We start from the raw sequence: 27,185 nt of genomic DNA, 5'->3' as shown, positions 1-27,185 counted from the left end.
CCTCCGGGACAAATGAAAAGTATTTCCTGGGATATAGTTTTTTTTTGCTGCCGCTTATATCGGGCCTAGCTTGGCCTTGGTCACTTCAATGTGGTGTCTTATGTGTGTATTTGTATTTTCATTTATTATTATAGTAATAGTAGGAGGAGGAGACATGGGAGTAGTAGTAGTTGTAGTATATTTTGTCCACCATTTTTAACTATTTTAACTCACGGACGTTTTTCCGTGTTATGGCTGCTTTGACTATTTTTGAAGGTGTTCGAAGGACACGGTCCATCTTCCCGATAAGTGCGTAAACCGCTCAAAGCTGAACGTCAGCAGGCGTCCCAATTCATACGTGAGGTAGAACGAGCGCAGGTCGCTGTCGCTGCCGTCAGGACGGGTTATGTAATTCGTTGTCGCATTCTTTGTTCTCCTCTATCGGAAGGAGCGCAGCTTTTCCTGATGTCCAGAAAAATAAATAAATAAATAAATAATAAAAAAAATCCCGCACCACCAGGCAGGCTGCTGCCGGCGGAATGCACTTTAAAAAGTGGTCAGCAGGAGGCATGTGGTGACTAAGTCAAAACACCTTTTCCCTTCCCAAGTTATGAAAGCATCAGTAAGCAGCTGTACTTTGCGCCATTTGTGTGAATACTCAAAACAAAGTTATATTTGAAAGCTGAATAAATTGGTCTAATGTAGTATACAGAATAGGTCAGCATGTAGAAACAAGGTGCGCTACCAGGCGTGACAGTTACCTTTTCTTTCGAAAATAAAACGGATTTAAAATAACATCTTTTCAGTTTAAGGGACACAAATAGCCGGCGGAATAACTCAGCAGCGTCGAGTAAAGTCGTCTCGAATCGAATGTCGGCGTTATCAGCGCTCTTACGTTAATGCTAAGATGGAGCCGCGCGTTTCTCGGCTTTCCTTCCCACGCGTTCGATTCTTTTTCGTTTTATACGAACGACCGCGCGGACTTGCGCGTCAGAGAAAGCAAAGGCTTCTCTGAAAAAGAAGTGAGCTCCAGACTATATTTCAAACGCAGATGGTTGACCTCTCTCATTTAGCGGCTGAACAGCTCATTTCAAGTATTATGCGGGTCACAGTGGTGTCATCTAAATGATTTAGTCCTCGGTTTGTTTGTCAGGCTGTGGTGGCAGTCAGACGGACTCCAGCTGCCGACTCTACCTGCAATGGAGACTCCAAAGTGTCAAAAGAGTTTCTGCCTTTCCTGCAACTGCCTTGCAGTGATATGGCGCATTTGCTGCAGGTCAATCGGATCTTTTACATTCTTCAACACACACTTTGGATTCGTCACTGACCAGAGCCTGGCATTGGCAGCTCCCAGCTTGGCACCCACCAGCAAACTCGAGCTTCTGTCATCAGCAGGATCATCGGAGTTAAGGAGAGCCAATCTATCCCAATTAGGGGGGCATCCTTCGTTTCAAAGTGCAAAAATGCAAACTTTTAAATACTTTTTCCTCCTTGTCCCCCACAGGGAGCTGTTCAAGTCTGCCAATTGGAGTAGCTAAATATTATGATAACCTTTTCCATCCTAATTTGTACTGCAGGCTGCGTGTGTGCTAGGATCAACATTAATTACTGTATAACATTTCAACTGCATAGTTCATTGAAATGTCAGGGAGTTAGCTGAAGGGGATGTGGGGTCCCGACATCAGCAGGAGGGAAATGCCCTTGTGCTCTGTGCCGCAAAGCATGACGGAGAGCCACCTTGGACTCGGACTCGGCGGAGCAACGACACGCATGCCAGGACACTCGAGACGAGCCCACGGGACAAAATGAAAAAAGAAAAGCCCAGATGTTACCAACGTGCATGTCGCCATGCAAAATGCGAAATAAATTAAATAAATAAAATAAAATAAAATAAAATAAATAAATAAATACAAGTAATGATAGACGCTCTCGTAAGCCGCGAGGGCTGCAGATAAAAAGGAGTCCTTCTGTTCGACTTCATTTAATGAGCTTTCAGAGAACTCAGTTAGAAGGGACGAGGCAGTGAACGAGGCTGGCGTCCTCATCGGCGCTTCAAGGGGCTGCAGTGAAATCCTGGTGAATAAGCAACATCTGAAAGGAGGAGGAGAAGAAGAAGAAGAAGAAGAAGAAGAAGAAGAAGAAGAAGAAGAAGAAGAAGAAGAAGACAGCCGAACTTGTTGAGAAAAATGTTCTGTTCTTATGTTCTTAAACGATAAAATAAAAAAATAAAATAAAACTACTGCTACTATAGCTTTTTCTCCTGGATTAACAGAGGTGAAAATAAACACAACTTGAAATGCAGCCACAACAACATACTGATGCAACTACTTCTACTACCACTATACTGTATAACGACAGCCGCAAAATAACAACAGCAATAACAACAACAACAACAATAATAATAATAATAATAATAATTATTATTATTATTATTATTATTATTATTATTATTATTATTATTATTATTATTATTATTATTACCATCTAGAGCAGCGAGGTGACGCAGTGGTTAACATTCGATTTCCTGGCGTTTGTTTGCCCTCTCGTGCCTGCGTGAGTTTCCTCGTGTATACGAGTTCGTTCCACGTGTTAGGTCAACGAGGGACTCAGAAGCAGGCCGAGCCGAGTCGCTGAAGGGAGAGGCTGTGTGAGGAGGCCCCTGCTGCACGATGGCTTTAAACAGCAGGATTGTGTTCTGCGTTGAAAGTTGCCGAGAAAGGCCCCGAATTTCGAAGAAGTTGAACTCGAATAAGTGGATTCAGAAAATGAAGGAAGAAAGAGTTAATATTAGTATTAGTATTATTATGGCTAAGAATATTATTCGCTTTCTTTTTGTATCGCGCTCTTCATTAAGTGACACGTTTTAATGTTAAGTGCCAGTATTAATGTTACAGGGTTCTAAACGCAAAATTAGTCCACATAAAGTCACAGATCTGTTAAAATCCACTGTGGGAAAAAACAGAAACTGATTAACATACACGGAGCTCAGCAATACCAGCAAAGCGCTTTGAGAATGGAAAAGGAGTTATATATAATAACATGCAGCATATTTATTATTATATTATTATTATTATTATTATTATTATTATTATTATTATTATTATTATTATTATTATTATTATTATTATTATTATTATTATTATCCATCTTCTATACCCGTTTTACCCTGAGCTGGCTTACGGAGTAGCTGCGGAGCCTATCCTAACAAACGCAGGGTGCAAGGCAGGAACAAACCGAAACCAAAAATATCAGTCCATTAAATAATTGTTGAAATATAGCTCATCGATGATGCATTTTCTCATCTGATTTTAAGCCCGTTTTTTCTCTCTTTATCTTTAAAAAATTAATTTAGAAAAATGTGAAAAATATAGTTCAACAGTTAATCAATACTTCAACAATTATCAATGCGTATGTTATGTCGTGCTGTTATGATGATGATGATTACTGCAGGGTCGCAGGGGGCTGAAGCTTATTCAGGCAAGTAGAGCACAAGGCAGAGACAATCCATGGACAAGAGCACCTGCCCATCGAATAATAATAATAATAATAATAATAATAATAATAATAATAATAATAATAATCTGCGGTGGGCTGGCGCCCTGCCCCGGGGTTTGTTTCCTGCCTTGTGCCCTGTGTTGGCTGGGATTGGCTCCAGCAGACCCCCGTGACCCCATTGGATAATGGATGGATGGCTGGATAATAATAATAATAATAATAATAATAATAATAATAATAATAATAATAATAATAAGAAGAAGAAGAAGAAGAAGAAGAAGAAGAAGAAGAAGACATTATTATTATAGTATTTCTATTAAAGTATTAGTAGTTTACATTATTATAGCAGTAGTAGTCGTATAGTAAATCGATGCCAACACAAAACGAGTAACCGCTGTGACTCCATGAGCTTTGCACACTCTGTCTGTATAGGAATCTGGAGATTTTGTTGGCGCCACATTCCAACTTTATAGCACTTTGTGGACTCTTCAGTTTCCACATAATTAAACATAAAGATAAAATCATCAAAAGGAGCTGAAGAGCCTCAAGCTGATATTGACCAGATTATTACCTGCTTGATCAAGTTATATAATAAAATAACAGATGAATGTGGGCCGTGTGTGTCTGCATTGGCCCTTTGATGAGAATATCGCAGAAACCGTCAGCATATCCTTGCAGTCGAAGCAAATCCTGAACACGGACACACTTTCAATTCAACGTCTAAAAAAAACCGTTCATTTACTGAGTCTTGGTATGTGGTAGAACACCGGGTAAGAAGAGTAAACTCGGCGAAGACACTAAGACGACGTGCGCGGGGTCAACGACAGAAGGTGAAGAGTCGCTGAAGCGGTGATAAAGTTGTGAGCTACCCGCTTTGCTCGGTGCTGTGCCTGGAGTAAAAACTGCAGTGGATTATTCATGTTATCTCGTGCTTACACGTGGCTATATAATAATAATAATAATAATAATAATAATAATAATAATAATATTATTATTATTATTATTATTATTATTATTATTATTATTATTGGTAGGAGGAGGAAGAGGTCGCTCTTTACACCGATGCCACAGGGGAACCTTTTTGGTTTCCAATAGAACCATCCACACGAAAGAGTCTTGATTTATTTACATCTGTAACAGATGTAACATGACAACAGATTTGTGGAATACCAACGAGCTCCTGATTTTAAAAGAACTCTTGCTGCATACAACCAGACAGGCTCAGTTCAGGTGTTCTTGAGCTCTTGTATCCTCGTAGGTCGCCTACCGAACTTTACACATTCATTTCTGTTTTCTTCTTATATTAGGAGCCTTTTCAAAGCCCCAAACACCGCTCCTCAGAATGAAACGGATCTTTGTCAAGAAACGAGGAACTACAAATCCCAGAAAGTGCCATTGAAGAACCAGAATTAAAAATATATTTATTTATTGATTAATTGATTATGCAATGGACTGGCTCTCTGTCCAGAGTTGTTTGTAGTCTGTACCTGATGATACTGAGATAGGCCCAGGCTCCTTACAATCCTGAACTAGATTAGGCAGATTTGAAAATGTGAAGTTACACATTTATTAATATGGTCTGGGGCTCCATTCAGGGTTATTGCCGCTAGAATGGACTTTGTCGCCACAAGAATCTTAAATCCTGCGTTTTGGGTCTCTGAATTGGATTAAGCTTTTGTGAATGTTACACATCATTATTATTATTATTATTATTATTATTATTATTATTATTATTATTATTATTATTATTATGTAAAGGCTCGCACGTAGAGTGTGGCAACAAGGCGGGAAAGCAAGTATATAACATGAAAATGCCGCACTTACTTTCCCGCCTTGTTGCCACACCTCTCTCTCTCTCTCTCTCTATATATATATATATATATATATATAATTACGAAATAATTAAAAAAGAGAGTGTAGTATGAAACTTAACTTACATAAACATCCAGAGTCTTATTTAAATTCTGCCTTTGAAACTGTGATAAATATTTTCATTTTAAAAGTTACAGATTTCGTCTAATGCAGCGTTCCGCGGACCCGCTGAGAATCAAGACGGCGCATGCGCTACTCAGCTCGTGACGTTCGTGATTTTCACAGGTCCTATGTATATTGTGTATGAATGGATTCGTCGATCTGTATAATTGTGTTAATTTCTGGAATGTTTTTAAGGCGTCAGTCACCTGTAGAAGGTCTGATTAATGTCTCTTAAGTTTGTGTACAGTAAAAAAAATGCAGCTAGGCGTCCTTTAATCAGTAGGGTGCAGCACGTTTGGAACTGCCACTTGATTTAAAAAAGGATGAGCGAAACAGAACAAAATAATAATAATTTCGCAAACAAAACACATAACTCTGCAATTTGTTTTTTAAACAAAATTGGTAAAAATGTATAGATTTTACTGTTTAAGTGCCAATTTTGTGTTGTTTTGAGGCGCTTTTTTCAAAATTTTCCCCATTTATTTATTTATACGATGTTCTGTATTGTGGCACTATTTTATAAAGAAACTGGTATCACAATATTACTGTATGAAGAATAAGTTTATTGTTTCATGCAAAGAAAAGGTTAAAAAATGTGCCTTGCCTCAGGGTGCATTATTTAAAGTTCCAGCGCTGATTATTATTATTATTATCTTTTTTTTTTTTTTTTCTTTTGTTCTCAGTTTGTGCTCTTTGCTTTTTAATGAGAACCCACCAGCCTCCTTGGGTCTAATTGCCCAACTGTAAGAACTTTTACGAAGTATGTGGGCAGTTATGAGGAGGAAAATTTTTTGCATCTGGGTTGAAGAGCATCCAGTTGCAGATTATTATTATTATTATTATTATTATTATTATTATAATAACTATTAAAACATTATTTTACTTTGCTTATTTTGCTTTGAGCATAAAAATGGCACAAAATGGATAAATATTCTAAGTTTAGAAACCTTTGGAGTAGTAATTTAGACATTCAGAATTTTCAAAAAAACACCAGTTGAGAAGGAATAATAATAATAATAATAATAATAATAAATAATAATAATAATAATAATAATAATAATGCAGAAATTCCATACGAAGTAGAAAGCGCGGCCCGGTGTGTGCGGACATGCGCGCGGCCGCGGCGTTTCTCGAAGCCCCTCGCTGCTGTGCTGGCGGACCGCCGGACGGCCTGCGAGCCCAGGGGTCACCCGCTCAAAGCCTTTCCCCGGATTTCATTTTGCTTTCCCCGCAGTGCTTTTGTGCCAGTGCTGGCTGAGGTGCTGCCCGCTCCCTTTTCACAATCTCCACTTGCCAGTTGGTGAATAGCGCGAGGTGTCGATCCACGGGTCTCTCGATTGTTCGACACGTTTCCAGTCGGTTTTGTTAAAATTTTATTTTAGTTTACGGTGCAGCTCCCCAGTTCAGGAGTTTGTCAAAAGTAGCCTGAAGGTCTGAAGTCTGCTTTGTTCAAAGTTACAACAAATATTTAGCCCTGCGTTGGTCGGTGATTTATTTCTTACACCGTCAAAGGTGTCCTGCACAAAGACACGGAATTTGTCCCCATAGCCAACGTAGCGCAGTTGTCGGTAACTAAAGGAACTGATGAAAATTCAATTTTGATGTTCATTACAATAAAAGTAAAATCTGAAGGAATAATGAATACTATGAGCAGCCCTTGATTTAGGAAATTAGGCACGAATCAAGCTGCCATAAAAATGAAGACGTTTTAATGAAGAAATATTAGCATTAATGGCATGCAATTTACTAGTGGGTTGTGTACCCTGATCCGTTTTATTCACTTTGGTGGCTCTGGTGCCATACATAGATACTGTGACTAACATCACCTTGGTAACCATAATCATAAAGGACTCTACTTCAAAGTAAAAGTGTGAAAGAAGTAAATTAGAGGCCTGGATTAATAAAGGGCCTTAATGACAAAGCAGCGTAGTAAGACATACGGCGGAATTACGTGTCGAGAAACTACGGCGGCATCTGCTCGCGGACAGACTGCCAGTGAGGACGTACCTTCGCAGAAACTCCAGGGAACGTGACAGACTGGCGGTGGTGGCGACCGCGACGAGGAGGAGGCCCTGTAGTTGGGGCCGGACGGGCGACATTCGGAATGAAAAAATAAAATAAAATAAAAACAGAACGCATTAGGAAAAAAAAAAAAATCACAATAAGCAATGACTGAGTGAAGAGTTCAAAAACAAACACACGGGAGATTGGAGAAGGCACCTCGAATATAAAGACAGAAATAGAACATGTGCACACTTAGTAGCAATAAAATGAATAAACTGAAATGAACTCTTATTTGGAAAGAGTGGACTGAAATACACTTCAAGTGTTATTTTAACACCCGGGAATTTATTTTGAAATAGATAGATAAACAAATAAATGGAAGATGAAAAGCAATAGATAGATAGATAGATAGATAGATAGATAGATAGATAGATAGATAGATAGATAGATAGATAGATAGATAAATATGAAAGGCACTATATAATAGATAGATAGATAGATAGATAGATAGATAGATAGATAGATAGATAATAGATAGATAGATAGATAGACATGAAAGGCACTATATGATAGATAGATAGATAGATAGATAGAAGGTGCTATATACAAAATTGTAATATGTAAGTAGGCCATGTCCAGGGTTCAGAGTGTAGCTTTCTGTGACTCTGAATAAGCAGGTGAGACTGTTACATATTATTATTATTATTATTATTATTATTATTATTATTATTATTATTATTATTAGTAGTAGTAGTAGTAGTAGTAGTAGTAGTAGTAGTAGTAGTAGTAGTAGTTGTAAGTTGTAGTAGTAGTATTAGTATTAGTATTAGTATTAGTATTAGTATTTTCCAAAGTATCTACTGGGATAGTCCTGTTGCTCTTGTCTATCCCAGGCCAGGACTGGTCAGTTATCTGCGGTGTTTAATGCCAACCAGCCACGACATTTAAAGCATGTGCCTAATACTGTGCAGGACCCCCTCGTTATGTCTTGTCCAGTCATGGACTCCACAAGATCTCTGAAGGTGTCCTCTTTGCACCAAGACTTTAGGAGCAGATCTTTTAAGTTCTGTGTGTTGCAAGGTGGGGACTCCATGGGTTGGACTTGTTTTTCCAGGACATCCCACAGATGCTCAATTAGATTAAATTAACTCCTTGAACTTTTTGTCCTGTTCCTCAAACTATTCCTGAACAAAACTTGCAGTTTGGTGGGGTGCTTTATCCTGAAGAGAGAGGCCACTTCCACCAGAGATTACTGTTGCCACGAAGGGGTGTTTAGGCAGGTGGTACATGTCATACTAACCTCCACATGAATGCCAGCACCTAAGGTTTCTCAGCAGAGCATCGTGTCGGCTTTCCTTCTTCCCATAGTGTATCCTGCTGCCATCTCTTCTCCAGATAAACACACAGATCCAGCCGTCCACCTGATCTGACAGAACATGTGATTCATCAGGCCAGGCCACCTTCTTCCATTGTCCAGTTCTGACACTCATATGCCCATTGTGGGTCCTCTTGATGGTGGACGGGGGTTAGCATGGGCCCTCTGACCGGTCTGTGGCTGCTCAGCACTGTGTGTTCTGACACCTTTTACCTCTGATGGCCAGCATGAAGTTTTTCAGCTTTTTGTGCTCCCCTTCTGTAGGACCAAACAGAGCAGACAGATTAGCCTTCGCTCCCCACATGCATCAATGAGCTTAGGGTGACCAAGATACTCTTGCCAGTTCACTGGTTGTCCTTTCTGAGAACTCTTTCAGTAAGCACTAACTACCCCACAAGACCTGCCATTTTGGAGATGGTCTGACCTGAATTGTGTAGCCATCACAATGTGGCCCCTTGTCAAATTGTCTTAGATCCTTATGCTTGCCCATTATTCCTGCTTCAAGAACTGATTGTTCACTTGCTGCCTAATACATCCCACCCTTCGACAGGTGCCATTGTATGGCGATAATCCATGTTATCCATTTCATGTTGTAGTGGCTTTAATGTTGCGCCTGATCAGTGTATGTATTCATATTGTGGACACTAGGGGGCATATCTGAGCCCCTAGCCTTAGACACAACTGAAGTGCCTCAGTCCCGACTTTATTTTTATTCAAAAAGTTTGCTTGACAGGCTCCTTTTTCTTGGTCCAGGACAGCAATGACCTCTTTCCACACCACCCAGGTAATTCTTGTCCTCCCGAGTCCAACTCCTTGAATGAGATGAGGACCCAGGAGTGATTCCGATGTCAGGACACTGAAGCCCTTCCAGGTCAGGTGGAAGCCTCACCAAGTATGGACAGCTATTCCCTGCAGATACCATTGGTGGCCTCCATGGAACCCAGTTGAGTTGGCCCATGGGACTACAGTTCCCAGCATGCACTGCATGTGTGTGTGTGTGTGTACACCAGTTCTGGAATGCTGCCACTTAGCATATCGGTGGGGCATACAGTCCTGGAAGGCTGTCTCCCCATCCATCCACTATACTAGTGTACCTGCCAGGTAAGGGCAAGGGGGTTCATCCTGGCTGGAATGCCAGTCCACCACTGCCATCTGGATAAGTATGTTAAGCTCAACATCTCAGAGTCAGTTTTCTCTGTATTTGGTATCTTTTCTCTGAAGAATTTAGACCCAAAGCTCCTTTGGCAGAAATTCCAGCTTCAAGTCTTCTTGGCTATATTTTCTACAAGCTTTGCACACCTGGATGTGGACAGTTTATCCTATTTCTTCCATGCCAGATCCTCTCAGGTTCCATTAGATTGGATCAATCAATCAATCAATCAATCAACATTTATTTATATAGCACATATTCATACAAAAAAAAATGTAGCTCAAAGTGCTTTACAAAATGAATAGAGAAATAGAAGAGACAATAAAAGATAAACATAAGTCAACATGAATTAACATAGAATAAGAGTAAGGTCCGATGGCCAGGGTGGACAGAAAAAACAAAAATAAAACTCCAAAGGCTGGAGAAAAAAATAAAATCTGTAGGGGTTCCAGACCAAGAGACCGCCCAGTCCCCTCTGGGCATTCTACCTAACATAAATCAAACAGTCCTCTTTGTATTTAGCGTTTTCATGGAAGGACCTGATGATGATGGTCACGTAGACTTCTGGCTTTCAGTCCATCAATGTTGGTGCATCATGGATGTGAAGAATTTGTCAATTACCATCGCCAGGTCTCTCACGATATGTTTTACAGGGTCCTGTAAGGGTCCTTGGCTTTGTCTGGGCCACTCAAGGACGCTCAGAGACTTGTCCCAATAGCTCTTTGGCATTCTCACGGCTGTAAAATTCAAGTCACCGAACCGTCACTCCCTCCTGAGGCCGTGTCTACTTTGCAGTAGATTTTTCTTCACGAGCCTCTTTGTATTTGGCTTCATTCATGACTCCCTCCACTCTAACCAGCCTTACCATCACCTTAGCTTGATGTTGCCACCACCAGACTTCATGGTAGTGATGACATTAGGTGGGTGATGAGCAGTGCCTGGTCTGCATCAGACAGAGTGATCGGATGTCTGCCCAAAGACTTCCATTTTTGTCTTTGGACTTGAAAGTCTTTTTCCTCACAATCTCAGATGCCTTTTAATGCCCTTTACACAAGTGTGACCTCCATCTGGCTACTTGATTCTCAGTTTCAGCAGAGGACATCTGAAGCTCTGTTAGAGTGACCATTGGGTTATTGGTCACCTCCCTGATCAAAGCTCTTCCTTGCCTGGTACCACAGTTTGGTCACTTCCTAGGAAGAGTCCTGGGGCCTCATGTATAACGCCGTGCGTAGAACTCGCACTATAACATGGCGTGAGCACAAAAGCCGAAATGTGCTTACGCACAGAAAAATCCAGATGCAGGAATCTGTGCGTACTCCAACTTCCACGTTCTTCTGCTACATAAATCTCGATCAGCGTGAAAACTAACGCTCGTGCACGCATTATGTAACGCCCCAACTCCTCCCAGAATTACGCCTATTTGAATATGCAAATCAATATAAATCGCCCTTAAGCGCAGCCTTCTGTGAAAAGACAATGGGAAAAAGCACGGGGAAAATATAAGAATTTCAGCGAATACCAAGTGGAGGCAAAGGAAAAACAGACTATTTGTTCAAATAAACCGTGGAATAATCAACAAAATGAAGTGTTGGAGAAACTTGAAAGCTCACATTCACAAAATCGCACAGTGCCGGAAATAAAAAAGAAGTCACACATCAAAGTCGCCGTGAAAGGAGTTGTAAGCCCACTCTCTGAGTGTCGTATGAAAGCTTATTAGGGTACAGAGAAAAAAGGCACACGGTGGGGAAAAAACACGAAATGTCAACTTCAATCTCGACATTTCCACTTTAATCACGTAGTTTATTTTGTCATTTAGTAGAACATTATAAACTTCATCTTAAAATCGTTTAATTAACCAGTTTCTCAAATCACATCGTAATTAAAGTAGCACGTTAAATGCTTTGTTTTGTATTTGATCTTCTACTCGTATGTGCTCTGTGTGTGAATCACTACTTGCTTCTTAAACCGGCTCTCTTCCTCCGACTGGACACAGAGTCCATGACATTTGTGATATTACAGCTCTCTGAATAACTCAAATACTGAGATGTATACGTGATGTCATTTTCATGATGAAGGAGTTAAAGAACGTTTGTGCTCATGACACAAGCATTTAACTTTTGCCGAAATGTGTCGCTGCGTTTTTAGCTGTGTTGTTATTTTCTCTTTCTGTTTTATATTCAATATATATTGGCGTAGCCGTCACTGCAGTCCTTGCTTTTCTTTCCCCAAGTAACCGATCGCCACACAATCAGCTCTGTAATAGACGTTAAGCCATCTGTAAGCTTAGCGCCGATTGAACATTGAAATATCTTCGTAGTACATGTTTAATTAGTCTGTCCTTAAAGACACTCCCAGTGAAGAATATAGATTATTTAAATGAAGTTAAAGTTTTATCTGTATAATTTAACAAACATATTTTGCTGCATTTCACCTTAAAAATGATATGTAAATACGCGCTTTATAAAGTGGCTCAGGTTGTGCGATATTATAACTATAGTGCAAGTTTACAGTGGGGTGATTGTACTTATAAGTCCTAACAGTTCTACAAGGAGCACTTGATTGGCTGCATTTAAAGTTCTTGGGATGAAACTGTTTCTGAACCGCGAGGTCCGTACAGGAAAGGCTTTAAAACATTTTGCAGTGGCTGAGACAGCGTGTCCTTAATGCTGTATACCGATAATTCTCTTTCCGATCAGCTGCTGCTGTGATTCACACTCAGATACAGTGATATAAATACTCCGAGTGGTGCAGTGAGAGAAATATGGAAAAAGATGATCCGCTGTGGCAACTCCTAACGGGAGGAGCTGAAAGAAGAAGAAGAAGAAGAAGAAGGAGAAGTGAGCAACGCTAAAGCAGTTATGGTATTTGGAATACTATGGCTGTTCCCTGGACCATTATATTGTTACGAGTTAATTACAATCAGATGCATTACACTAATAAACAATATGCGGTTAGTTTCTGTGTATTTATAAAGCCGCGTCATGAAAATAATGAGTAATCACACAAGAACAGTAGCACTGCTTTGACGCTGGGTGCCGCCAGTTTGCAAAACCGAGCGGAGAACTTGCGTACGACAAGGTATGAGGTACCGTGGAAAAGTGCGTGGCTTTACGCCAAGTGTAGGTTTTATACATCGCGATTTGAACGTGGAAAAGTTCTTACGCAACATTTCTGTGTGTACGCACCGTTTATACATGAGGCCCCTGGTGCTTCCACAATTCTTGAGGCCACGGTGCTCCTGAGAACACTCAAAGCTTTGAAAAGGGTTTGTGGACTCTGAGCCCCACCAAAATGTGTTTAAGTTAGTCAACAGTGAGTTCCTCCTTTTTGTCTTGATAGGTGGTGTGAATTGTGGGACCTTCAATACACAGGTACACGTGTGCCTTTCTGAACAAAGTCCCATCAGGTGGACTGCAATCAAGTTGTAGAAACACCTCAAAGAGAATTAAAGCAAATAGGATGGACCTGAGCGCAATCTGCAGTGCCACAGCAAAGGGTCTTGAAAGTTGATGCCAAACAATTCCAGCAGGTGTCCCAACTTTGCCGATTACTTACAAACCTTCTGTCTGCATACAAGCAGAGTTGGAGCAAAGTATGTTGCTTCACACTCTGAAGTGTTATTTGGACAATAAATGATATGATGATGGCGAGACAAAATGCAATTAACAAAGGAAGACAGACTGACTGCAATACCCCAGACAAGTGGAGGTCTTTCCTTTAGAGCAGTGCTTCTTAACCCTTTAAACACAGACCCATTGTTTTGAACCTGGCGGTGGGACCAAACAACAATGCAAAATTAAAAAAAAAAAAAAAAGGTTTAAGAAATTATGATTTAGAAAGAAAATGTGGAGCGTGCCAAGGTGCAAGTGAGAACAGTTTCAGAATTTGGAAATGGGAAGACCCTCAGACAGTAGCAGGTCTGGCAGCCACAACAGAATCAGACACCTCACCGGACTTCGGCCACATGGCTAGCATCCACAGAGGGAGTCTTTGGTGGGCACAGACGGGAAGCCTACTCGAGCATGCTGGGAGCGCCCCCTTCAGGCTGGCTGCCTTGGCACGCCTCAACTTCAGGGATACACTTCAAGAAGACTCTGGCCTTTTTTGTCACGTTGCTCCTGGAGGACTTGGGGTTATTTTCTCCAAGCCTTTCTGAATTCACCTCAAATGGATACGGAAGAGATATGAACAAAAAAAAAAAAAAAAATGTCATTTTCTGTGCACACTTGAGGCTTTCTCAAGCTCACGAGATCTTTTTATTGTGTGCACATGGTGAATTCTTTTACGTGCGCACGTGATAGTGTTTCTAGGACACACACATCCCTTTATAGGCAGAGGCGGCCTAACGGGTATGTGGGGTCTTAGGACTGACCAGCTCCACATTACGTCAAACGCTGTTACCGGTATGTGTGGACTGTATAAACCTGTGCGAGAATTCAATAAAAATAATGTTAACAACCACCCATTATCCAACCCACTATATCCTAACTACAGGGTCATGGGGGTCTGCTGGAGCCAATCCCAGCCAACACAGGGCGCAAGGCAGGAAACAAACCCTGGGCAGGGCGCCAACCCACCACAGGGCACATACACCCACACACACCAAGCACACACCAGGGACAATTGAGAATCGCCAATGCACCTAACCTGCATGTCTTTGGACTGTGGGAGGAAACCCACGCAGACACGGGGAGAACATGCAGACTCCACACAGGGAGGACCCGGGAACTGCGGGGCAACAGCGCTACCACTGCGCCACCGTGCTGCCCCTAAAGATAACACCACCGGATTTTCTCATGACAGTATTCAGCTAAATTTCTGCAAGATAACAAGCAGACTTTATTAAAATATAACTGGAGAATATAACTTGACAAATCCACTCGAACGGGACACGCGGACCTCAAAAGCGGGGCCCCTTTTAGGCGTGGGGCCGGGGTGGTCACCCCACTTGCCACCTCCAAACGCCACTCTTGCCTTTAGGGCAGTGTTTTTCAACCGGGGTTCCGGAGTGCTAGCCAAGGGTTCCGCCGAAAAAAGTTCCACGATATAGGACATACTGGTGGATAATTGCACAGGGTTCCGTGAGTAAGGTAACCATTCGCGCAGGGTTCCACTTCAGCGAGAAGGTTGAAAAACACTACTTTAGGGGCTCCGTATATTTCCAGTAGATCCGTTCTACTTCTGCTACTTTTAACAGTTTCATTGTGCAGTTTATTCGAAAGTTGGCATGGAATTTATAGAACTTCTAGTTTAAGTTGGGTCTTTCTCATAAACGCATTGTTTGTGTGTTTGTGACCCGACATCGGTACTTTGTTTCCAAATTTCACTTGAAATTAATTTTCAGCTCTAGAAGTTTCTTTCACCGAAAGGGTTACGGCGACACTGAAGACATGCATGCAAAAAAGATGTCGAGAGTAGAAGAAATTCGATTATTTCTTTGTATTTATGTTCCTTTGGCGACCAGAGCCATAGCGTACGAACTTAGAATTGGACTGATCGATAATGTGGTTGTTTCGGGTTAAAAAAGGGGAAAAAATGAATAAAAACATTAATATCAATAACAATTTGTAAAACTTTTACAGATATTTCTCTTTACTTTTTATGACTTTAGCCCATTTGACAGCCTGGAGTCTTCCTGGGGTCTGATTTGACAGGCCGGATTTGGGGATTTTCTGCTTTTCTTCTCTGCAGATCCCCACAGGCTCTGTCTGGTTGGAGGGTGATCATCCAGATTGGGTTCAATTGGGCATTCCCAGTGTTGCCCGTAAGCCACCGATCGACGATGTGGTTGTTTCGGGTTAAAAAGAAAAAAAAAAAAAAAACTGAATAAAAACTTTAAGATCACTGAAAATGAGTAAAACTTTTTTTATAGACGTTTCCCTTTACTTTTTATGATTTTGTAAACAACTTGCACGTTTTGTGTTTGAATTAACTTTTACAATCACATCCGAATTATTGGAAATAAAAACAGTTCTAAGTAAAATAACAATGAGAATGACGCACTGCTTGAACTCCGCCACACGCGCCACTGAGATTCAAACGCACAACTGAGGGGCGCGCGCCTTGATTGTCGGGACCGCGACTCGCGCTCTCCTAGTGATCCTCTATCTGGTCGTATCTCGACACTCTCGGTGTCTTATTTAAGATAAGTTCATTTTGTGTGGCATATATCGTTTTATAGATTTAGATAAAAAAAAAGGAAAAGGGAATACGATCGAATGTTTTTAATTTATTCTAATAATGCATGTTGAACTGACGTTTAATAAAATGGAAAATCAAATTGTTTTTATTTTGGAACTATCGTACCTTTTCCTATTCAATGCATGGCAGAAAATTGATCCTAAAAAGAAGCAGAAAATCTGAAAGAAAAAAAAAACGTACAGAAAGACAACGCGAGTGCTCAAATATCTTAAAACAATGGATTTGAACCACAGGTGAAAAATGTAAGTGAAGGAATCAATGAAAATGATGTAAGTATTCCTAATTTGAGAGGACAGAATACATTTGTTTTTGTAACTTTGTTTTATCCATTTTGATTGCATAAGGGTGCTTATTTTCCCTTTCGTTACCAGCTACGGCTCTACTAGAGGACTTGGGGATTATTTTCTCTAAACTTTTCTGAATTGACCTCAGGTGATTACGGAAAGGATATAAACAAAACAAAAATGTCATTTCCCGTGCGCGCTTGAAGCTCCCTCATGCTCACGTGACCTTTTTTTTTTTTGTGCACGCGCATGATGAATTTTCCCGCGCGCACGTGATCGCGTTTCCGAGGAATGACATATCCTGTGGAGTCAGAGAGCATTCAGACCCCTCACTTTTAAAACATCGCGTGATGTTGCAGTCTTGTGCTAAAATCTTCTCAATTCATTTTTTTCCCTGTCATCAAGCAACACTCAGCACTCCGGAATGACAACGTGAAAACAGGACTTTCGACATTTGTGCAGAGTTATTAAGAATTAAAAAGGGAAATATGCCGCTGACACAAGTCTCCAGACCCTTTACTCAGCATTTACTGTATAGCCCATTTGACAGCCTGGAGTCTTCCTGGGGTCCGATGTGATGGGCCGGATTTGGGAATGTTCTGCCTTTCCTCTGTCAGGTTGGATGGTGACCATCGGTGGTCAGGTGTCTCCAGATTGGGTTCAAGTGTAGACTCCAACTTGGGCACCCAAGGACATTCCCAGAGTTGTTCCTACGCCACTCCTGTGTTGTCTTTGCCTTGTAAACCTTTGGCCGAGTCTGAGGTCCAGAGATGTTTGATTGGCTTCACATTCCCAGAGTTGTCCCTAAGCTGCTTTAGTGCTCTCTTTGCTTTGTGCTGTTGGACGGTGAACCTTCAACCGAGTCTGAGGTCTCCAGAGTGCTCTGAGCAGGTTCTTATTAAGGCTATCTCTGGACTTTGCTAATGTTACCTTTCCCTTGACCCTGACGAGTCTCCCGCCGTCATGTTTGACTGTTGGAATGGCATTGCACAGGTGACAAGCAGTGTCTGGTTTCCTTCAGACAAGACATCAACCTTGGTGTCATCAGTCCAGAAAAATCTTGTTTCTTATACTATGATCGTCCTTTAGGTGCCACTTTGCAAACTCCAAGTGGCCTTGTATGGTTCCTTCTCCGAGAAGAGGCTTCTGTCATAACTGTAGTACCGATAGCAGGGTCGTTTTAACAGTATTATAGCCCCCAGGCAAAACAGTGCACTGGGGTCCACTACCTACACAACCACTCAACAAGTCACAACATACATAGATTAGCATGTGACCCCCGGGCAACTGCCCCACATACCCATGCATTAAGATGGCCCTGACTGATAGTTGTCCTTCTGGCAACTTTTCCCAACTCCACACAGATTCTCCGGAGCTAAGCTAGAGTGACCATCAGGTTTTTGGTCACCAAGGCCCTTTTCCCATGATTTCACATTTTAGCCAGGTAGCCAGCTCTATAGATAGAGTTATGGTTGCTCCAAAGTCCTCCATTTTAGAATTACAGAGGCCTTGCCTTCCCCAGATCCACAGACTCCATCATAACGCCCAGATTGTTGGAGTGCTGCAGTGATGGTTGACCTTTTGTGAGTTTCTACCATCTTCTAGCAGGTTCTGTGGCGCTCAGCCAGAGTGATCATCGGGTTCTTACTCACCTCTCTTACCAAGGCTCTCCTTCCATGACTCCTCCATTTGGCTTAGTGGCTCACTTCAGTAAAGAGTTGTGGTTGTTCCTCACTTGTTCTAGTTCAGAATTATGGAGGCCACTGTGTTCTTGACAGCATTTGCGGTGAAGCCTTTCTCAGGTCTGTTCCTTGACCCAATGCTGTCTCTAAGATCAGTGGACAATCACTTCGACATCATAGGTTGGTTTGTGCTCAACTGTGGGACATTCTACAAAAAAGAGACACCGTATCGCCTGCCTTGTTTCCTTGCTCTCTGACCCCTGGAAGCCGCTTTTGTGGTGGCAGCATACTGAAGTGGTCAGTGGGTACTAGTGCCACCCAAAATTAACGACATTCAGTATCCATGGAAAGAAAGAATCGCAATAGTGGAAGCGTACGTGCGGACAGGTTCCATCCAAGACTCAAGGGAAATTGTCGCCGATTAGTTTCCTCACCGTAGACAGCCTGTTAAAACAAGCATCCAGAAGTGAGTGAAAAACTGGCAAACAATGGGCTCTGTTTGTGATGCCAATAAGAACAGAGACCCTCCTGTTACGCACGCCTGCAGGTGCTGAAAGATATCCACGCACGCATTGAAAGAAGTCCCAAGAAATCAACGAGAAAATTGGCTCAGCAGGCCAGCGTTAAGAACCAGACGTCAAACCCGTACTTAAACAACCGCACATGAAGGCTTACCGTATTAAAAGACCCCGATATCGCTAACCGCCTGGCGTACTGTCAGGAGATGCTGACAACGATTGTGGCCTGACTTTTAGACCCGCTGATGTTGTTCTGTATGACGGATGAAGCATGGCTCCACTTGTGTGCGTGTGTGCGCCTGTCCTAATCAGGTCCAGTCCATTGAGTTGACCCCAGAGCACACATCTGAGCCAAACGTCAAGTGTCAGAGCATAAGGGTCCGAATGCTTGTGTCAATGGGATATTTCAGTTTGTCTTTCATTTTTTAGACTTTATGCAAAACTTCCTAAATGTCCTGGAGGAGAGAGGAGGAAAAAAAAAGTAAATTGAAATGAATGTGGAAGAAGTGCAGGAGTCCGAGGACGTTCTGCATCAACTCACAACTCACATATCGTGTTTACGCAGTGGCTTTGCTCCCTGCCTGTTTTTGATTATTTCTGTTGAATTTTTGAATTATTTAAATTATTATTTTAAACATCTTTTTGTTAATATCGTTTGGTTTATTTATTGTCGAGTATCGATCTAGGGTGTATTTATGCTGCCCTTGTGTTCTGTGGGTGGAACCTCCAAGGGGCGGGGCCGCTGTTACATCACCGCTGAAGCACCGCCCCAGCCTGCACGTCGCTCAGAGGTCCCGAGTGAGTTCTGTTTTGATTTGAACTTCTGCTGATTTTTGCTTCTGTTCATTGGATTTTCATTATTGGACTTGCTAGCCTTGGTTTGCCTTTTTAGCTGTCACCTTTTCTGCTTTTCCATCCATTTTCTAACCCGCTGAATCCGAATACAGGGTCACGGGGGTCTGCTGGAGCCAATCCCAGCCAACACAGGGCACAAGGCAGGAACCAATCCTGGGCAGGGTGCCAACCCACCGCAGGACACACACCAAGCACACACTAGGGCCAACTTAGAATCGCCAATCCACCTAACCTACATGTCTTTGGATGGTGGGAGGAAACCGGAGCACCTGGAGGAAACCCATGCAGACACGGGGAGAACGTGCAAACTCCACGCAGGGAGGACCCGGGAAGCAAACCCGGGTCTCCTAACTGCGAGGCAGCAGCGCTACCACTGCGCCACCGTGCCGCCCCTTTTCTGCTTTTTACTTTTTAAAAAAATTATTTAATGAATTCTATAATATATTTGCAAAATTTTGATTTGCATTGGATGGGTAAATAAATGAATACATTAATTAACACAAACACAGATTGCAGCAGTTCTGAACTGGATTAAGCAGGTTTGGTAATGGAGACATGCATTGGTTGGTCACTTCAGGGCTCAGTCGACCCACCCCGAGTCGACGGTTGGCCTGACTGGCATCACGTCCGGGTTCTGCTCCCCCAAGCCTGCGTTTTCTGCTTTGCCCGCTCCACCACCATCTTACCTCAGTCTTATCGTAGACTGGCATCTGAAAAGACGTCATACAAACGACATGTGAAATCCGAGTTTATTATTTTGTTTTCAGTTTTACGGTGTTTGCCAGATGGTGTCCCAAACCATTATGCCTTGTTTGTGCTCACTTTACAGTGGAAATATAGATTGAGCTACTAAATAAGTAAGTAAATAAATCCCCATAACCCCAGACTGGAGGGCGTGGGTGGGATAACGGATAGATGGATGGAGAGACTGAAAGACGAACAGCTAAATCCACTCTCTGAATAAAAGCTACTGACTGTGTGTGTGTGTGTGTGTGTTTGTGTGTCTAGTTCCTCTGAGCAATCTGATTGGTTAGACGTGCAAAGGAATTAAAATCGAGCATTTTTAACGAGAATGGATAGAGTAAAGACTGACAATGGGTCACTAAATACTAACGAGGCGCGACTGAGTCGCCTTCAAAGATGGGAAGAATTCATTAGAATACAAAGAACGTTTGCACAGCAGGTCATGGAGGTTCATCTGCCATTGGTGGTGGTCAAAAAGCAGACAGTGGGTGAGCCGGGCATCGCAAAATGAGCGCCCAGAGAAGAAGTCTTTACAGGAATGCGGTCAGGAGAAGACGTGCCGGGCACGAGAGATGGAGACACACGAGGACACCGAAGGAAAGGTGCAGGATGAACACGGAGAGTACAAGTAGAGCAAGAGATATCAAGGATCAAGTATTTGGAAATGTCTTCTATTACCTTTCTTCGACTGGAAAGGCAGATACTGGAATAATAAAGAAGTAAATTCCTGTGACTCTGAACTGGATTAAGCTGGTTTGGTAATGGGGGCCTGGAATGATAGATGGAGGAGATGAACAGATGGATCATTTAAATCAACCTCTGCAAACCGGAACTGACCTGTGTGCATCCGATAAAGTTTAGAGGGCTTGGATGAAGGGATGGACAGACAGATGGATAAATGAATAAATAAATGGACTCAACTAGAACAAGTGGACTTAATAGTACATGGGTGTATAATTAAATAAGGAAATAAATCTGTACTCCTCTGACTTGAAATAAGGAGTTGGAAATGGGTGGATAAACAAATAAATAAATATATAAATAAATGAATGAATGAATGAACTCAACTAGAAGTAGATTTAATAATAAATGAATGTATCTCTCGATTATATAAAAAAATCCGGGGACGAGAGAAGACTTTTTAGCCTGGGATGAGACGTGAGTTTTTCAGAGAGATAATTTCAAGCCCCATGAGACGAGACTTTGTGCCAGGAGATTCAACCACACCCGGGGCGGGAAATAAAAGACAAAGAGTAGATGACAAAGTAGAACGTTGTAAAGAATTCAAAAACGTTGGCACAAACAAATGGAAATTATTACTCGGTGAAATAATGGAACAGCGAACAGAGATCGAATATCTGGCCATAGGTGATATGACACATTGTTTGGCTTTAAAGTTTAACTCGGAGACTTGTAGATCGTCTAATTTGTGTTGCCATTGGGGAAAAGTAGAGTTTCTTCCCAATGAAGAGGCGTATCCGCCAGAATTAAAAGATTTGCTGTTTGGTGAAAGTGAAACCCACAAACACTACAGGCAGAATATCCAAATCTACAATAATCTGTTCACGTTCGCATCATTCAATGCTAAAAATGCAGATTTACACGATTCAGGACCACACGCTGTGAGAATCTGTGGTCCGGCAACAATTAACAAAGAAAACACAATTCAGTCAGGTTTATAATTATAATCACGGAGAAGCAATGTAACAATTAATTCGAAAGAGTTAAACGATTTGGACGTATTAGAAATTCTACAGCCAATAATGGATACAAATCGAGACGTCCAAAAGTATCGCACTTTACACTGAATTAATCTGAAAAACACAGAGAAAGAAGTTTTTTGGGATTTTTATATGAGAAGAGACTTTGTGCCAAGAGATTTGAAGAGGCGTTTCCGTGAAAATTAAAAGATTTGTTGTTTGGTGAAAGTGAAATCTACATACGCGAGCGGCAGAGACGTAGCACAGGTGCGTGGATTGGCAAGCGAAGTGATTGGGGGTAAAGCCCCCTAGTAATTAAATAAGGAAAAAAATCTGTGCTCCTCTGACTTGGGTTAAGGACTTGGAAATGGGTGGATAAATAAATAAATAAATAAATAAATAAATAAATAAATAAATAAATAAATAATTTGATGTGTTCTCAACTGTTTTCTAACTCTGAAGAAAAACATTGTTTTGTACAGATGGGCACATACATTAATAAATCAATAAAGTAATTAATTATTGCATCCCAAAACTGGATTATGTGGATTTAAAAATGAATGAAAGGACGGTGTCGATGCACAAAGGACACGGGGAGTCCAGAGTAACGACTGGGGAGCCATCTGAGTGACGTCATGTAATTTAACAAAACAAAAGAAAACCAAAGCCTGCAGGCTTGAAAACCCAAAATTCAGCCAATCCAGTTGTTAGTTTTATAGCTCAGCAGCTCGATGTCAGTTCACGTCTGAGGTGTCACTCTCATCCCTACGAGAAGAAGGGGAGGGGCCTTCTCTATGGGCGTGGTCAGTCGTCATTGGGGTTCCTCCCGGAGCTGCAAGTGGAGGACAAAGGACAGTTAGTGACAGCTCCTCCTACTGGTTTGGTGTTGTTGGAACACTATATGTGCTCCCCAGGCACACACGGGTGACAATAGATAGATTAGACGCATAGAAGGATCAATCAATCAAGCAATCAATCAATTCATTCTGAATTGGATTAAGCAGACTTGGTAATGGATGGATAGATAAATAGATGGACTGGTTAAATGGATGAGTAAATAAATAAACAAATCTCTGCAAATCTGAAGCAGATGGGTTTAATAACAGATAGATGGATAGAATGAATAAATTAATTAATTCATGTGATCAGCTTGATCTAGTGGATTTGATAATAGATGAGTGGATAGACCAGGGGTGGGCAAAATCATTCCTGGAGGGCCACAGTGGTTGCAGGTTTTTATTCCAATCTTTTTGCTTAATAGGAACACATCTGCATCATTTTGGTGGTCTTGCTCATTAAGATTTTGAACCCTTATTGCTTATTTTAGTCATAAACAACTGTATTGTCATTTTTGAATTCCTCCTTATTAGCAATAAGATATAAATGACAGAAGAAACCAGCAGTTCTCTGTTTAGCTTGTTCCCATTTACGCTCGTGTGCATTTATCATGCACTGTTTGCTTTAATTAAAGACTTGGAAAGAAAGTGAAGAGAAAAAAGTGAAGGACTGAGAATTTACTCCTCTGTTTTAGACTTCATGATATTATCCATAGAAAGGAAAAAAAAATCTTGGATACGAGAATGACCTGACATGGCAGAGTTAAACCACTAACCAGCCATAAAACTAAATTACTGGCAAGGACTGTTAACTAATTAAGTAGCTGGGTTGAAACAAAAACCTGCAGCCACTGCGGCCCTCCAGGACTGACTTTGCCCACCCCTGGGATAGACGGATAGATGGAATAATAAATACAGTAAATAAACACATGCATCCAGCACACTCTGATAAGGGTTAAAGATCTGATCAAAATTGACTAATCAATCAATCAATCAATCAATCAATTGATCCATGTGTTCTGACCCAGACTATGCAGATCGGATTAATCTAGATAGATAGATAGATAGATAGATAGATAGATAGATAGATAGATAGATAGATAGATAGATAGTGTAGTCGGCAGGATAGATAGATAGATAGATAGATAGATAGATAGATAGATAGATAGATAGATAGATAGATAGATAGATAGATAGATAGATTCTGCTTCACTTTGTGTCTTTGATAGCTGATGGATGGATATTTAAATAAATAAATAAATAAATCCCTGCCAATCTGAAGTTGGTTACATGGGTTTGATAAGGATGAATGGATAAATAATTCCATGCCACACTAAGTTTGGATTAAGAGTTATGATGACAGATGAACATTTAAATAAATAAATAAATAAATAAATTGAACCCTTAAGGTCTGAACTGGATTCAGCAGGTTTGGAGATATAAATAAATAAATGATGCCAACCTGACTTGGATTAAGGGGGTTAGACAGACGGATGAATAAATGAACAAACACATCGCTTCCCGCATCTCTGACGTGGACTCCGGTAATGGATGCTTGGATTGATGGATGGAGAGGTTGAAAGGATGAATAAATAAAATTAAATTCCTGCACCCCGGCCTTGAGTGTGATAATGATAATTGGATGGAGAGCTTAATGACTGAACAAAGAAGTAAATTGCTGCGTCTCCGAACTTAACTCAGAAGGTTTGGTTGCGGCTGGATGGAGAGATGGCTGGATTCTTAATTACAAAAATGAATTAATTAATATGTCAAAAATTCACAGTAGATTATAGATAAAGAGAGATGGATAGGTAAATGTTTAAATAAAGAAATAAACTCTCCTGACTCTGAGCTAAATTCAGGCGGTTTGGTTATGGAGGGATGGAGGGATTATTGTTAATTTGTCCATCAATATGTCAATCAGTCAATCAATCCCTCCATTTCTTAACCAGATTAAGTGAGTTTGCCCATGGCTGGCTCGATCAATAAGGACATGTTCTGCTTTCCTTTGGTCGCCTCCATCAAGCGCCTTGCTCCCTTTACTCCTCTTCCTCACAGGTCGGTTTATGATTTAAGTTTGTCTCAATGCCTTTTGTGTTGCGGCTGTAATTTTTTTTTTTTAGGTTTTCGATTCCCTTATCGGATCGCTTGACTGAGCGGCCTCTCAGATTGCGTTTCACAGACTCGTCGTCCCGTTTGCCTCTGATTACAAAGTTGTGCTTGAAACAAAACTGGTCTTGAAAGTTACTTAAGGCATTAAGATTAGTTTAATAACAGGTGAACGCCAGCAAATATGCAAACAAAATGGCAGAGATGAATGACTTCATTTAAAGGATAATTGCTTCTCATCAACCAAAGAAATCATGCAGAAACGCTGCCTGCTTCATCCTGCCTAGAAGAGGCTCGCGGAAATCAGTCAGCCATGCGCTACAAATGGAAAAGTCCATTCCTGGGCCGAAGCCAGACGACTGCTGCCTGCGCAGATCCGAGCCGCAGACAATGGGCCTCAGAGTCACACTTCACAGAAGCCCGTAATTATACATCCAGTGAGACAATACGTTTTTTAGCTGCGTACGGACTAATTGTAGGCTTGGGGGATCTACCCCGAGGCACGGCACACAATCGGTGAGGCTCTGCTGCTCTTTGTGTCACCGGCCGCTTTGATTCTGAAGTGACTCGTTTTGTGAAGCCCCTGGACAATGGCGCAGGTTTCTCCTCAGGCAGCCCCTCTGAATCGGCCTGATGTCAGCATACTTGTATGTCAGCCCCAGAGAGTGGGTGGTGGTGTTAGAAGGAAGCTGGTACAGCATGCCGGATGCCATTGCATGGCGTCTGCGACCCGTCGGCCCTTGATTAAGCCATCTTTGGTAGATCGTGATTGTGACATCTCCGTTAGGGTGCCAGCAAAACTGTTGTGGTCCTTCAGACCATCGCAGAGACCATTAGTCTTTTCAGCAGTCATTTTTAGGTTTTCAGCTCCCTTATCAGATCGCTTGCCTGAGTGGCTGCTCACATTGCATTTCACAGATCCGTCCCATCGCAATTCATTTTGCCAGTTACCAGTTGAGTGTTGTGATTTCTTCACTTTGAGAATTAATTTTTTTCGCCTAACTTTTTAGGACAAAAATGTATGCTGTGTCACACATGCGTGCCAGAGGGTCACCTTCCAGGTAGTACCATCCCGGGATGAGAGGCGGCGCTGTCACTAACAGTCCGGACTCCTCCTTCTTCCCACACAGCTTTGAGACACCGCCCCATGAGGGCACTGAAGTGAAGGAAGCTCCACCCCTTTTTAAAGAAGGGTGGCATTGAATTTTCATGTTGACTCAGCTTCTGTGCTGATCCATGCCAGAAAATGACTTTTGCAACGTTCTGCAGAGAGGCCAATCTCATTGTTAAATATGCACAATGAAGTACACAATTTTCATTTATTTTTCTAATTTTTGTTTGAATTAAACAGTTTTTTTTTGTCCAGTTGGCACCCAAAGAGACCTGCTTTGTCCTGCTTAATCATTTTTCCCCACTAACGTGAGAATACTGGCTGCTTTTTCACAGTTTTACGATTGGGTGCTAATCACACCATGACTCCCACTGCCAGTACGTTGTTTTGGATGTCACCGCGCGACCCTTCAAATCTGCCGTAAAGCTTCTTTCTGTATCCATGATCTCGATAAAATCACCATCGCATGTTGCGCACATTTCATTCTTGAATTTCTGGTTTCCGATCTTACTGTTTTCTAACCTGACTTTGATTCCTGGTTAAGAATTGAGCTTTAGATGCAAAAAAAATGTTTCATCCTTTTCAACTTGAATTTTGATTTCTGACTACATTTCATCACCGAGGTGTGGATCAGTTGGCCCTGCAGTGTCCTCTCTATCCGTGGCTGTGTTTGCACATTTGCAACCTGAACGGCTCAGTTTTATCAAAGGGGCTTGAATGTCATCGCCCACAACATACTAAAAACGGTTTTTCTTCATGTGGGTTTGCATTTCTGGTTCAAGCTTTCTGTCGAGGACATGCAGCACTTGCTAGTGAAGAGCTACAGAATATCCAGTGCCGTCTGCCCTCTTAAAGGGAAAGAGATCAGCATGAGTGAGGACACAACACAGCATTTTGATTTGCATTTACCGCTTAAGCTCACGTCACATTAGACGACTTTTCCAACAATTTTCAGTCGTAGCCTTCATTTTCATCATCTCAGCCAATGAATGGCAGCACGCTCCTGTGACGGCAATCACCTAATGTGACATACATAACAACTCAGACCAACAAGACGACGACTAGCTAGGATAAAGTCAAACAGCTGTCATTTTCTCATTACTTGGAGGGCAAGTTCTGTGTATGCCAGCGTTTCTCAACCTTTAAGTATTTCATAACAGTTTTAATC

Source organism: Polypterus senegalus, chromosome 18 (genome assembly GCF_016835505.1).
Source record: "Polypterus senegalus isolate Bchr_013 chromosome 18, ASM1683550v1, whole genome shotgun sequence".
Taxonomy (NCBI): domain Eukaryota; kingdom Metazoa; phylum Chordata; class Cladistia; order Polypteriformes; family Polypteridae; genus Polypterus; species Polypterus senegalus.
Note: the sequence above shows the minus strand (reverse complement) of the source record.